Raw genomic sequence first — 11,339 nt, 5'->3', positions numbered from 1 at the left:
AAAATAAAGAGAACAGACAACGGTGCTAACTACCCCCCCCCCCCACCCCCGACAGTGAAATACTTTATTAAAATCACAAAAATGAACAGCTTCAGAGAACCCTCCCCCCTCCCCCCCTATATGTACGCCTGTGCAAAAAAAGAAAAAGAAAGAAAAATCATGGGCCGTTCTCCTTTGTGGAAATGGATGACCAGCGAAGCTTTGTAGCAGACCACACAGAGGTGACACAGCATTTTGAACAAAGGTACGAACTCATATGCTGCGATTTATATATATATATATATATATATATATATATATTGCGTGGATGTCGGCATTGCCGCCCGAGGAGTAGAGGGAAACTAGAAACGCGTGATGTTTCGACGGCACCGCCACCACGGGAGAGCGGTAGGAAAGGAGAGTAGATACGCAAGTGCTTGGAACGCCGACAAAGAGAGGGCGTTGCGAACGTAGACATGAGCGACATGGGTCAAAGTGTAATATTTGCTCTTGCCATTATGATATCTGATACGGGTTCTATTTGGACCGACGATATTCAACTTATTTTTGCAAGTTGGCGGAGTGCTTGAAGCTTGCTCCACCTCCGCCGCGGGTCGGCCCGGGATTGTACCATCTCTGGAATCGGCGCACGGTTTTTGCACACGCAGAACATAAATGCACGGAACCCTAGTCATAAACGGCTTCGCTTTAAAAATAAACATTGAGGAGCCATTCTACCTTGTGAAAGTGGTTGACCAGCGAAGCTTCTATGATGGTATAAATTATGTTGATATAGAGTTTTGTTGGTACGTAACGTATACATAATTATGTGTATGACATTTATGCGAAATACAAAGAAATACACAATCATTTGTTGTCTTGTCTCGTTTCTCGTTATTTTATATTTTTACCTTGTCACGCAAGTGACGATGACCTTGTGGTCGCTGTGATACCGCCAGTGGCTCTGCCACCACCGAAGGACTTTTACGACGCCTTCACAAAAGACGCAGGTGTTGTCGACGTAGTTGCGACGGAGTGCCGTTTAGTCGCAGGTGGCCGTTAAACCGAGCCTCGACGCGAGCGACGACGGGGCACAGTCGAAAAGAGTGCACGAAATAAAACGCGTTCGTTTGTAATTTCCGATTGAGCATACTTCTTAGTTAATTAGGCGAATGGAACTTGGAAGGACTAGAGTTTTGTTCTAGCGGACAAACCCCGGGGCTGTCCGTTTCCCTCCCGTAGAAGTCCACATATTGACAGCAGACGGGAATTGCACAATATTTAGAACTTCACTATAAACTACGTAATAAAGAAAAGTAGGTGAAACTCGGCGTAATGTTATACTTGTCTTAGCTGCTAATTGTCATATCATCAGTTTCGGGAAAGGTTTGTTTAAACAAGAGTTACAGCCGTTTTCTGTAACCATACTCCCTCTTTAGCTGCCCATGTATTGACAGCAGATGGGAATTCTGTAACGTTTACAACTTCCTTGTGAACTAACTAATTATGACAAGTAAATAAAATTCGGCGTAATGATAGAGTCGTCTCAGCGGTCAATTTCAGTATGATATTTTTTTAATATAACTACATTAGATTGACAGCTACACAGCATTCGCAAAAAAGTTGGCTTTGCCGCCAGACGTTTTCTGTTTGCCGCCACGATTTTTCGGGAGGGTAGGCATAGACAGCTTCGCTGTAAAAATATGCAGTTCCCACGCACAGCGGGAGTTGGTGGAAGCGACGCTTTCTGGGCTGTTTGTGTTCATTGACGGTACTCGGTAGTGATGTTGACGGCGTACGGCAGTCGTCATGTGATGTTAAATGTTATCTTTCGTGTACCGGTTGTGTTTGTCGAAATAGTAGAGAGAACACAGAGAGACATGTCATCCTTCACTCGCTCCTTTACTGAAGAGAGCCCAAATCAGCAATGCTTTCTGACGACGTATTTTCTTTCTCCCGTGTCATATTTGGTGAACTACCACGAGTGAAGAGGTGTAAGGTTAATTACACATGACACCTTATTAAAAAAAAATTAGAGCAGGCGCTAGGCCCGAGCCAATAGATATAGGCCCACCGTACGCAGGTCCCCTCCTCCTACACAAAAACCGTGGATTGGAAGTAAAGACACCTAATGCAGCTATTTCCAGAGCCAGTACTCCATGTCATTCAGATTCTCGAGCGCAAGGAATAGTTGATGTGGTATTGATATAACTTTTGCGGCACCAAAGAAGATAGGAAGCACACCGTACGGAGCTGTCGTAAGAATAGCAGCATACTTTCGATTACCGCTCGCACAGCCAGTGTAGCGTCAAGCATAAGAACATATATATATAGAATGCAAGTCATAAGTTGCTCACTTAAGATCCCTTTAATGTGACCATTGTTATGCGGGGCACACGGGTAGGTGCATGAATATTAGATCAAGGGAACATGCTAACGATGTCGATAAGAAAGCCAGAAGCTGCTTAGTGATCATGGCGTTAGCGCAGGCAGTGGCCCTTTTTTTAATACTGCATACTTCTTGCTCAGGCACAAGAGAAGGATTAGGCGAGATGTTATGGAAGCAGACTACATCTTCAAGCACTCAGATAACTGTGTCATTTGTTCTTCACACAAGCTGCTGTATGCTTCATTCCTCATCTGTGTATCTTTTATTGTGCATGAGTTATTTGGGTGAGGATTCTTTTTAGTTCTTTTAGTTTGTGCCTTTCTGTGTTGATTTGTGTTCTGATTGCCATGTTGATTTGTGCGGATTCATATTGTTTTAATTAGGTCATTTACTTTCAGTTAGCCCCGTAGTACTTCCTCTTTAAGCATAAGCCTATCTATCTATCTATCTATCAATCAATCAATCAATCAATCAATCAATCAATCAATCAATCAATCAATCAATCAATCAATCAATCAATCAATCAATCAATCAATCAATCAATCAATCAATCAATCAATCAATCAATCAATCAATCAATCTATCTATCTATCTATCTATCTATCTATCTATCTATCTATCTATCTATCTATCTATCTATCTATCTATCTATCTATCTATCTATCTATCTATCTATCTATCTATCTATCTACTTCCTTTCCTCCCTTCCTTCCGTTCCTCCTTCCTTACGCGTTTTGTTTGGTGCTTGAGACGTTGACGTGAATCTATACCCCAGTTAGCCCAAACTTCAGTTCTTCTTTAGGAAAACATGGCTTTTACATGATACACAGCATTTAATGCAAATAGATCAAGCAACTTTCTTCAATTCACCAGCTGGTTACTCGGAACAGTTGTCACCTGTGCACACAGACACAGAATACAGCATAGTGTTGAGCGCAGAAAGGACAGTGCAGTCAATCGCACTGTCTAACATCGAGAAAACATCCTCCTGGAACAGCGTCTGAACTGCTGCCTTCCCTTTCTCAATATCGCCAGCACAGCATGCGCAGAAAGAAAGAAAAAAACGCTTTTTTTGTAAGAGAGCCTAACTTTTCCAGCAAAAGGCAGCTTACACCAACATTGCATGAAAATGACTTGGAGTGAAATTTATATGAATTTGTGTAGTCCTCGCAATTTCTAGAAAATCAAAACTTATTCTGTGTGATGTGCAAGTAGTCAGTGAAAATGGTTATTTGCGGGAATTCTTTCAGCATTCCCACATGCCCAATTCTTATCACAAGGTACAGTCGCCCACAAGACTTTACGGACAGAAATCTGAGAGAAATCTGAGAGAAAGCTTAATACCTCAGCAGCCTCACAAAGGAGCGGGGTGTTAACATTTCCAGTCGCTGTTACCATACGGGAAGCACAAGGTGATTGATGTCTGGTTTTACGGGCTACATTTACAGACTGTTCGGAAACTCAACGTTTTACGAGATCCTGTGGTGCGTAAACGTTTGTGTTGGACTGCAATATGCCCAAGTAAACTAAGTTTGTCACAGGTATATGATGCATTCGTAGACACAACATGTATGTATGTATGTATGTATGTATGTATGTATGTGTGTGTGTGTGTGTGTGTGTGTGTGTGTGTGTGTGTGTGTGTGTGTGTGTGTGTGTATGTATGTATGTATGTATGTATGTATGTATGTATGTATGTATGTATGTATGTATGTATGTATGTATGTATGTATGTATGTATGTATGTATGTATGAGCGATTGTTATTGCTTCTCATATAATTTTCACGCTTCCTCGTGTGATAGGTGCTGGTGATCGCCAGCATGCTGCCCGCTGCAAGCCCGCGTCTACTCTTAATTCGCCTTGAACAGATCTGCTTCACGTCTGCACCCAGTTCTGAATGGCACGCTGCATTACTGACCGTCACTAAAAGAATAACTGCATTGATACCAGCGAAAAAGATAAGCGGTAGCACAATAGATATACTTAAATAAACAATTTCGTTCCCAACGAAACTTCATGCAAACATTGCGCGGTGTAAAATAAAATGTTCCACGTAGCGAAATTGCATTTGCCGAAATTCACATGCTGCTGCTCCCAAGAACCGCTTTCAGTAGGTTCTAGGGGTAACGTGGTTATGGTCTACGCGGAAAACCACGCATAACGTCTTGCGTCTTTCATTTACATATATGGTATATTGTTTACGGTGCTAAAGCGCTTGCGTGTTCAACACAAGGGCAGGAGCTGCAAGTATGAATACTTAATTTTGGTTCTCCGAATTATTTATTTGCTCTGGAAAAAGGCCTTGGCCTGCCCGTTACACTGAATATTTGTCACGCTACCTTGGTGTTTGATTAATGTTGAAAATAGAAAAGGAACCTATTTACGTTAACATGCTCTTTCTTTTTCTTCTGCCAGCCGGACAAAATCACGACACCTCAGGTGACCGCTGAAATCCATCTCTCCATCAACGTCACTTACCACTCAGGGCGATGTTCTTTGGTATTTTCACATTTCTTTTTCATTTCTCTTTCACGCTGACGAGTCCGATCGATACAGCAGTTTATGTCTTGCGCTAGGTTTTTGTTTGTTGCCTATCGACAGAGCTACATACATACGGTGCCAATTTTAGCGCTGCTTTACCCGTGCTTTGACACCCTTTTTACTTCAGTATTAACCAGTCTTCGCATGTTAATCATTCTCCAGAGACGAAGCGGTGAGAGGACGTTACTTAGAGGCACTTAGCTGGACGTACAAGAGGAAACGTGTGTCAAGAATGACAACGTGTCACTTAATACTGTCGGCCATCTCACTTCCAGGAAGTCCCATAGCGCGCGGGCTCTCCTTAAAATCTAAGAATCATGAGCCTGAATGGCCGATAAAGTGTTTTATTTTACTTAACACACACAAAGAAAGAGAGGAATCAAATCTGACAAGAAACTCCCCAGTCTATTTCGCCCGTTTAAATAAGGCTGTTTGGGTATAGGTGTATCAACAAAAACACTTCTGCAGAGCTTGCGAATGGTTTTTCGTGATGCCCCCAAAGTGGCAATTTGACTGATATTTAGAATGGTGTATGATATGAGGTATGAATGAACAAAGGATGCCACAAACCATTCAGTCGTTCCACAAGCTGAATGGCAGAGAGAGAGAGAGAGAGAAAACAAGGGTAGGAAAGGCAGGGAGGTCAACCAGAACAGCATCCGGTTTGCTACCCTACACTGGGGGTGGAGGAAAGGGGAATAGAAAGAGGAAGAAAGGGAGAGAGGAAGCACTGAGTACGTGTGGGAGCGACACCATACACAACGACACTATAAACGGTCTGTTAAGCCCGTGCACTTCAAGTACCGCACTAGTGCACGAATCGCTTTTCGAGCTAGTGACGGGTGTGGCCACGGTCCGAGTATCTTTGACTCGGTGAAACATCTCGAGTCCAGTCTGCGTAAAGTTGCCCGCAGAGAGAGGCGTTGGACATCGTAGCGAGGGCAGGTACAGAATAGGTGCTCGATGGTCTCCTCGCACCCACAGGAGTCGCACATCGGGCTCTCGGCCATTCCCATACGGTAGGAGTATGCGTTCGTGAACGCCACTCCCAGCCACAAGCGACACAACAAGGTTGCTTCGCCGCGGGGAAGGCTAGATGGCAGTTGTAGCCGTAGCGTGGGGTCCAGTTTACGTAATCTGCAATTTAGGCCACTTGAAATCCAGAGATCTGGGGACTTCTTACGCGCAAGTTGGCGAAGTTCTCTGGCAGCGTCCGACCTCGCCAAAGGTGTTGGACGCGTCTTGGTATCTTCGTGGGCACACCGGGCAGCCTTGTCAGCTAGGTTGTTGCCGACGATGCCACAGTGAGCAGGAATCCACTGAAATATAATGTGGTGTCCACTTTCCAGAGCATGGTGGTGCAGTTCCCTGATTTCAGATGTCATTTGCTCGTAAGTTCTGGGACGTAATGCGGACTTGATGCTGTGAAGGGCTGCCTTTGAGTCACAAAATACGACCCATTTCTCTGTAGGCTCTTCGGTGATGTACATCATAGCGGCATGGAGAGCTGCAAGTTCTGCCGATGTAGATGTAGTCGTGTGCGACAATTTGAATTTAACTGTAACGTTCTTGGCTGGAACGACGAATGCGGCAGTTGAGCTGGTAGGTGAGGTGGAACCATCGGTATATATATGTATGCGGTCATGATACGTCTGGTGCAGTAATATGAGTGTAAGTTGCTTCAGAGCCGGCGATGGATGATTGGACTTTTTTGTAATTCCAGGAATAGCAAAATTCACTTGAGGCTGTCGCAGGCACCACAGGGGAGAGGAAGGCTTCGCCGCCGGTGTAAATGATGCCGGTATGTACTCATGATGAGCGCTAATAACTCGTGAAAAGGTCGCTTGAGGTCTCTCGGCTGGTAGGGAGGCCAAATGATGGTCGGGGATCCTTGACAGATGGCGAATGTGCGCTCTGAGAGAGTCGACAGCTACATGTGTCTGGATTGTATGGTCTCCTGCGATGGCGATTGTCGCTGCTGTTGAGGTGCACCTAGGCAGCCCTAAACACGTGCGTAGGGCTTGACCTTGTATGCTCTCCAAGGCGCGAAAGTTCGTCTTGCATGCATTTGACAATACTGGTAGGCTGTAACGAAGGAGTCCGAGAAACAAAACCCTGTACAGCTGCAACATAGAATGGACTGGTGTACCCCAGTTTTTCCCGCATAGAAATCGGAAGACCTGAGCAATGGCGACTAGCTTCTTCTTCAGATAGACGCAGTGAGGGCTCCATGAGAGGTTGCGGTCAATGATGACGCCCAGAAAGCGATGCGTCTTAACATAGAGTACAGCTTGACCATTGATCGTAACAGGATACGATGACATTTGTTTCCGCGTAAAACCAAGTAATGCGCACTTTTCAGTAGACACACTGAGGCCTTGCTCTCGGAGATAAGAAGCCGTCATGGTTGCCGCCCGCTGAAGCCTGGCTCTTAGCTGAGGGCGAGTCACCGCAGAGGCCCAGATGCAAATGTCGTCGGCGTATATTGAGACATGTACTGTCTGCGGTAGGTAATCCGCTAGTCCTACCAGGACGAGGTTGAACAAAATAGGGCTCAACACTCCACCCTGCGGCACACCACGGCAGATGGAATGGTCTGAAGTTGGGCCGTCTTCGGTCTGTAAGAAAAAACGCCTCTCAGTCAAATAGTCCCGAATCCATTGATACATCCGGCCACCAACTCCAACAGCCTCAAGTGAGTTTAGTATGGCCTCGTGGGCGACGTTGTCGTATGCTCCTTTTATATCCAGAAAAAGTGCCGCAGATAGGCGCTTGAGGCTTTTTTGATTTTGGACCCATGTTACGATGTCAATGACGTTGTCGATGGACGTGCGACCTCGACGAAAACCTGTCATGGCGTCCGGATAGATGTTGAATCGTTCTAGGTACCATTCCAATCGAGCAAGAATCATTCTTTCCATCACTTTGCCGACGCAGCTCGAAAGCGCAATCGGACGATATGATGAGATCTCAAGCGGAGACTTTCCAGGTTTCAGAATGGGGATCAAGCGGCTCAATTTCCATTGTTTAGGAACGGCGCCGTTCTGCCAAGATTCATTGTAGTAGTTGAGCAGCTCATCACGTGCGTCATGTCCAAGGTGGCATAGGGCAGCATACGTGATGCCATCAGGTCCTGGTGACGAAGAACGCCGGCAGGTCGCCAACGCAGCATCGAGTTCTTCGAGTGAAAATAGCACGTTCATTTCTGGTACACGTGCCTCAGGGATGTCATTCAATGCTACGTCAGTAATGATGGCCACGGACCCAGCAACCCGTACACAGAACTCTTCAGCCACTTGAAGTTCCGAGCGGAGTTGGTAGAGGGCCAGAGCAGCGAAGGGCTTCCTTTGATGCGGAGATGAGCGAAGACCCCTAACCGTTCTCCATATGTGCGAGAGCGACTTGCGGGGATCAAGCGACTGAATGAATGTTTTCCATCTCTTATCTTTCAATTTATCCATGCGACGCTGGACTTTCTTTTGTATGCGTCGTGAAGCCCTCAGATCCAAGACGGACTTCGTGCGCCGATACCTCCTCTCCGCTTGTCGGCGTGCTGCACGCAGCCTCTCCAGTTCCATGTCCAAGTCTGTTCGCCTTGTTGACCTTGGAAGCGAGCAGATGGATGTTTTCAATGCTTCTGCGATTGCTTCTTCGATAGTGTGTGAGAGGCCTTCCTGACATGTGTCATCCATATCCTTCTGAAATTTTGACCAATCAACTGTACGCAAGGCAGTAGAGGAGCGTTGCTCAACTCCTCTAATCTTTATGTATGTTGGAATATGGTCGCTTCCATGTGTTTCTATGTCTGTAAACCATTGGACGCTCGAGGCAAAGCGCCTTGACACCAAAGTTAAATCCAAGCAGCTACTGTAGGTCGTGCCTCGCAGAAATGTAGGGCTGCCGTCATTCACGCAGCACAAATCATGGTCGGCAGCAAAGGAGGCAGGGCTCCTGCCTTTGGAGTCAATTTTAGTGCTTCCCCATAGCTGGTGATGCGCGTTGAAATCACCTGTGATAACCCAGGGGCCACTGTTCATTTGTAATATTTTCTTTAGTCGTTCACCGTCAAAGTGACCCGCTGGGGATATGTAGGCTCCAATTAGTGTAAATGACACGTTCTTCTTTTGGACATTTACGCAGACATATTGGTTGTCGTCATGAGGCTCTATCGCATTAGCGACATATGTTAAGTCCGTGCGGATGTAGATTATCACTTTCGTGCTCGCACCGCATGTGGACGAGACGAAAGATTCATAACCGGACAGTCTGAGTGGAGTTGATGTATTTGGTTCGCAAATGACCAGTATGGGGAAGCGATGTGTGAAAATGAATTGGCGAAAGTCTGATATACGGGTCCTTAGACCCCTGGCATTCCATTGAAAGATCGACGCACTTTTAAGTTCAGTGCGGAAGGGGACTATTGATCGAGCCATGATGCTTAAACGATGCTAGCAAGCACTGGATTTAGTGCATCCAGTATTTGCAGAGCGCTTCGAGCTGCTGGTGTTTGCAGCTTGTTCAGTATAATGCGCATTGTATTAATTAGCGATTGCAGCATATCAGCCACCTGCCTGTCGTGGTCGCACAAATCGCCGACAGTAGACGTCGGGGGTTGTCCAGCGAAAGCTTGCTGTGTGTCTGTTGGTGAATGTTGTCGTTTCGGTAGAGTCGGCCAAGATTCGGCAGACGTGGTCTTCTCAGTGGACTTGTTCTTCGCGGTCCTGTCCACATTGTCTGGCCTGGGCGGTGGAGGAGGAGGTGGTGTTGTAGGAAGTGGCATGCGCCTTCCTTGAGGAGCCTTCCTTGAGGAGCGCCGGCGACGTGAACGTCGCTTCCTGATTTTTTCGGTGGCTTCGCGATGAGATGAATGATCTCTCGCCATCTCTTTCAAGATGGCCATTTCCTTCTTAATATGTGGGCATTTCTTCGATGAAGCTTCATGTGATCCTCCGCAGTTGGAACACTTCACTACAGTCGCGCCACATTTATCTGCAGCGTGGGGCTCTCCGCAGCGGGGGCATGCTGCCTGATTTTCGCAGACGCTGCTCACGTGTCCCAGTTTCATGCATTTGCGGCACTGAAGAGGTTTCGCAATGAAAGGCCGCACTGCATGTCTGAAGTGTCCCACCTTAACATGCGAGGGTATATATTTACCCTTGAATGCTATTTTCACGCAGCGTGAACTGCCTAGCCGCTTAACATCAACGATGACCTCATCATTGGCTGGCTTGATAAGAATCGGCAAGTCGTTATTAAGGATAGCAACGTCTACGTCGTAGATAACACCGGTGACTACGTCAGATCCCAGAGGGATGTAAGAGCGCACCTGAATGCCATCGAGGTCCGTTACGCTGCGTAGAGTGGTCAAAGCAGCCGCATGCTGGACATGAACCGCCAGAAGATTTTTTCGGGTGTTCATTCGAATGTCCGATATTTCGTTTGGCACCAGGGCTTCCAGTGACATCGACACAGATTGCCTGTTAAGTAGCCTCATGTTGACGTTGGGAAGCAGGGGCACAAATATGATGGTATTGGCGTCCGGCCTCTGCGGCTGTCTCACTGTTTGCGTGCTTGACGATGAGGACGTCCTGGTGTTCCTTCTCTTCGCTCGGCGGCTCTGCACAAGCTGGAAGTCGTCATCGGAAGTGTCCTCACTGCTGAGAGAGTAGACATGGGTGTCCTCGCTGTCGGTGTCGCTCTGCTGACCGATCCGCTTCCTGGAGGCGGCCGCCGCTGACGCCACCATCGCCGGCAGACGTGCGGGGGTCGTCCACTTCCATTACGACCGAGCAGGGAGCGAAGACCAGCGGATGAACTTAGGTTTTCACAGAAATAAGGCGGAGCTAGAAAGAACAGCGCTGTATCAAAAGACACTTCGTCGTCTTCTCCTGAATGGCAGAAAACCACAAGTTCCTATGCAACCATTAAGTTGACCACGACAGCGTAAAACAGACAATGAATTGTATCCGGTATTCTTTCAATATCGTGAACCTAAATTTCAGAAATTTTTTTAAAATGCATATTCGTGTTCTTGCCGCAAGAAAATGCTACAGTAACTGGATGAAGCGGTTCGTTATGCTGCAGCCCTTAATGAAACAGCAGCATACAGTCTTCGCATCATCCACTCATCGGTAGCTTTAACTTTAACTTATTTGTATTACATAAGGGTTGGGTGTACAAAAAGGGAGACACGTTGACCACTCAAGATGAGTACTGAGTTCTTACAGCGTCAATGAAGGCGTGTGGGTTGGTGATCGACACGATGACGTGGGGAAGGCCATTCCAGTCTACAGTGGAGTGCGGAAAAAAAGAAGACGAAAAGTTTGGAGTATAGGTGGTATACTTAGAGAACGTCCTGTACGAAGTAATATTCGAGCTGGTTGTAAGATGTAAGGCATCTGATTGAGAGAACTGCGATATATTTTGTG

The 11,339-nt window shown here is 46.4% G+C and overlaps 1 non-coding gene across 1 annotated transcript; it reads left to right on the top strand.

Annotated features, from left to right (window-relative positions):
- Window positions 1-451: 451 nt before the first annotated feature.
- LOC126532484 (U2 spliceosomal RNA) lies at window positions 452-635 on the top strand. Its single transcript, XR_007599800.1, has one exon. It is a non-coding gene; the product is annotated as a U2 spliceosomal RNA (small nuclear RNA).
- Window positions 636-11,339: the final 10,704 nt, after the last annotated feature.

Source organism: Dermacentor andersoni, chromosome 5 (genome assembly GCF_023375885.2).
Source record: "Dermacentor andersoni chromosome 5, qqDerAnde1_hic_scaffold, whole genome shotgun sequence".
In the NCBI taxonomy this organism is placed as follows: domain Eukaryota; kingdom Metazoa; phylum Arthropoda; class Arachnida; order Ixodida; family Ixodidae; genus Dermacentor; species Dermacentor andersoni.
This window is presented reverse-complemented; position numbering and strand designations above follow the sequence as displayed.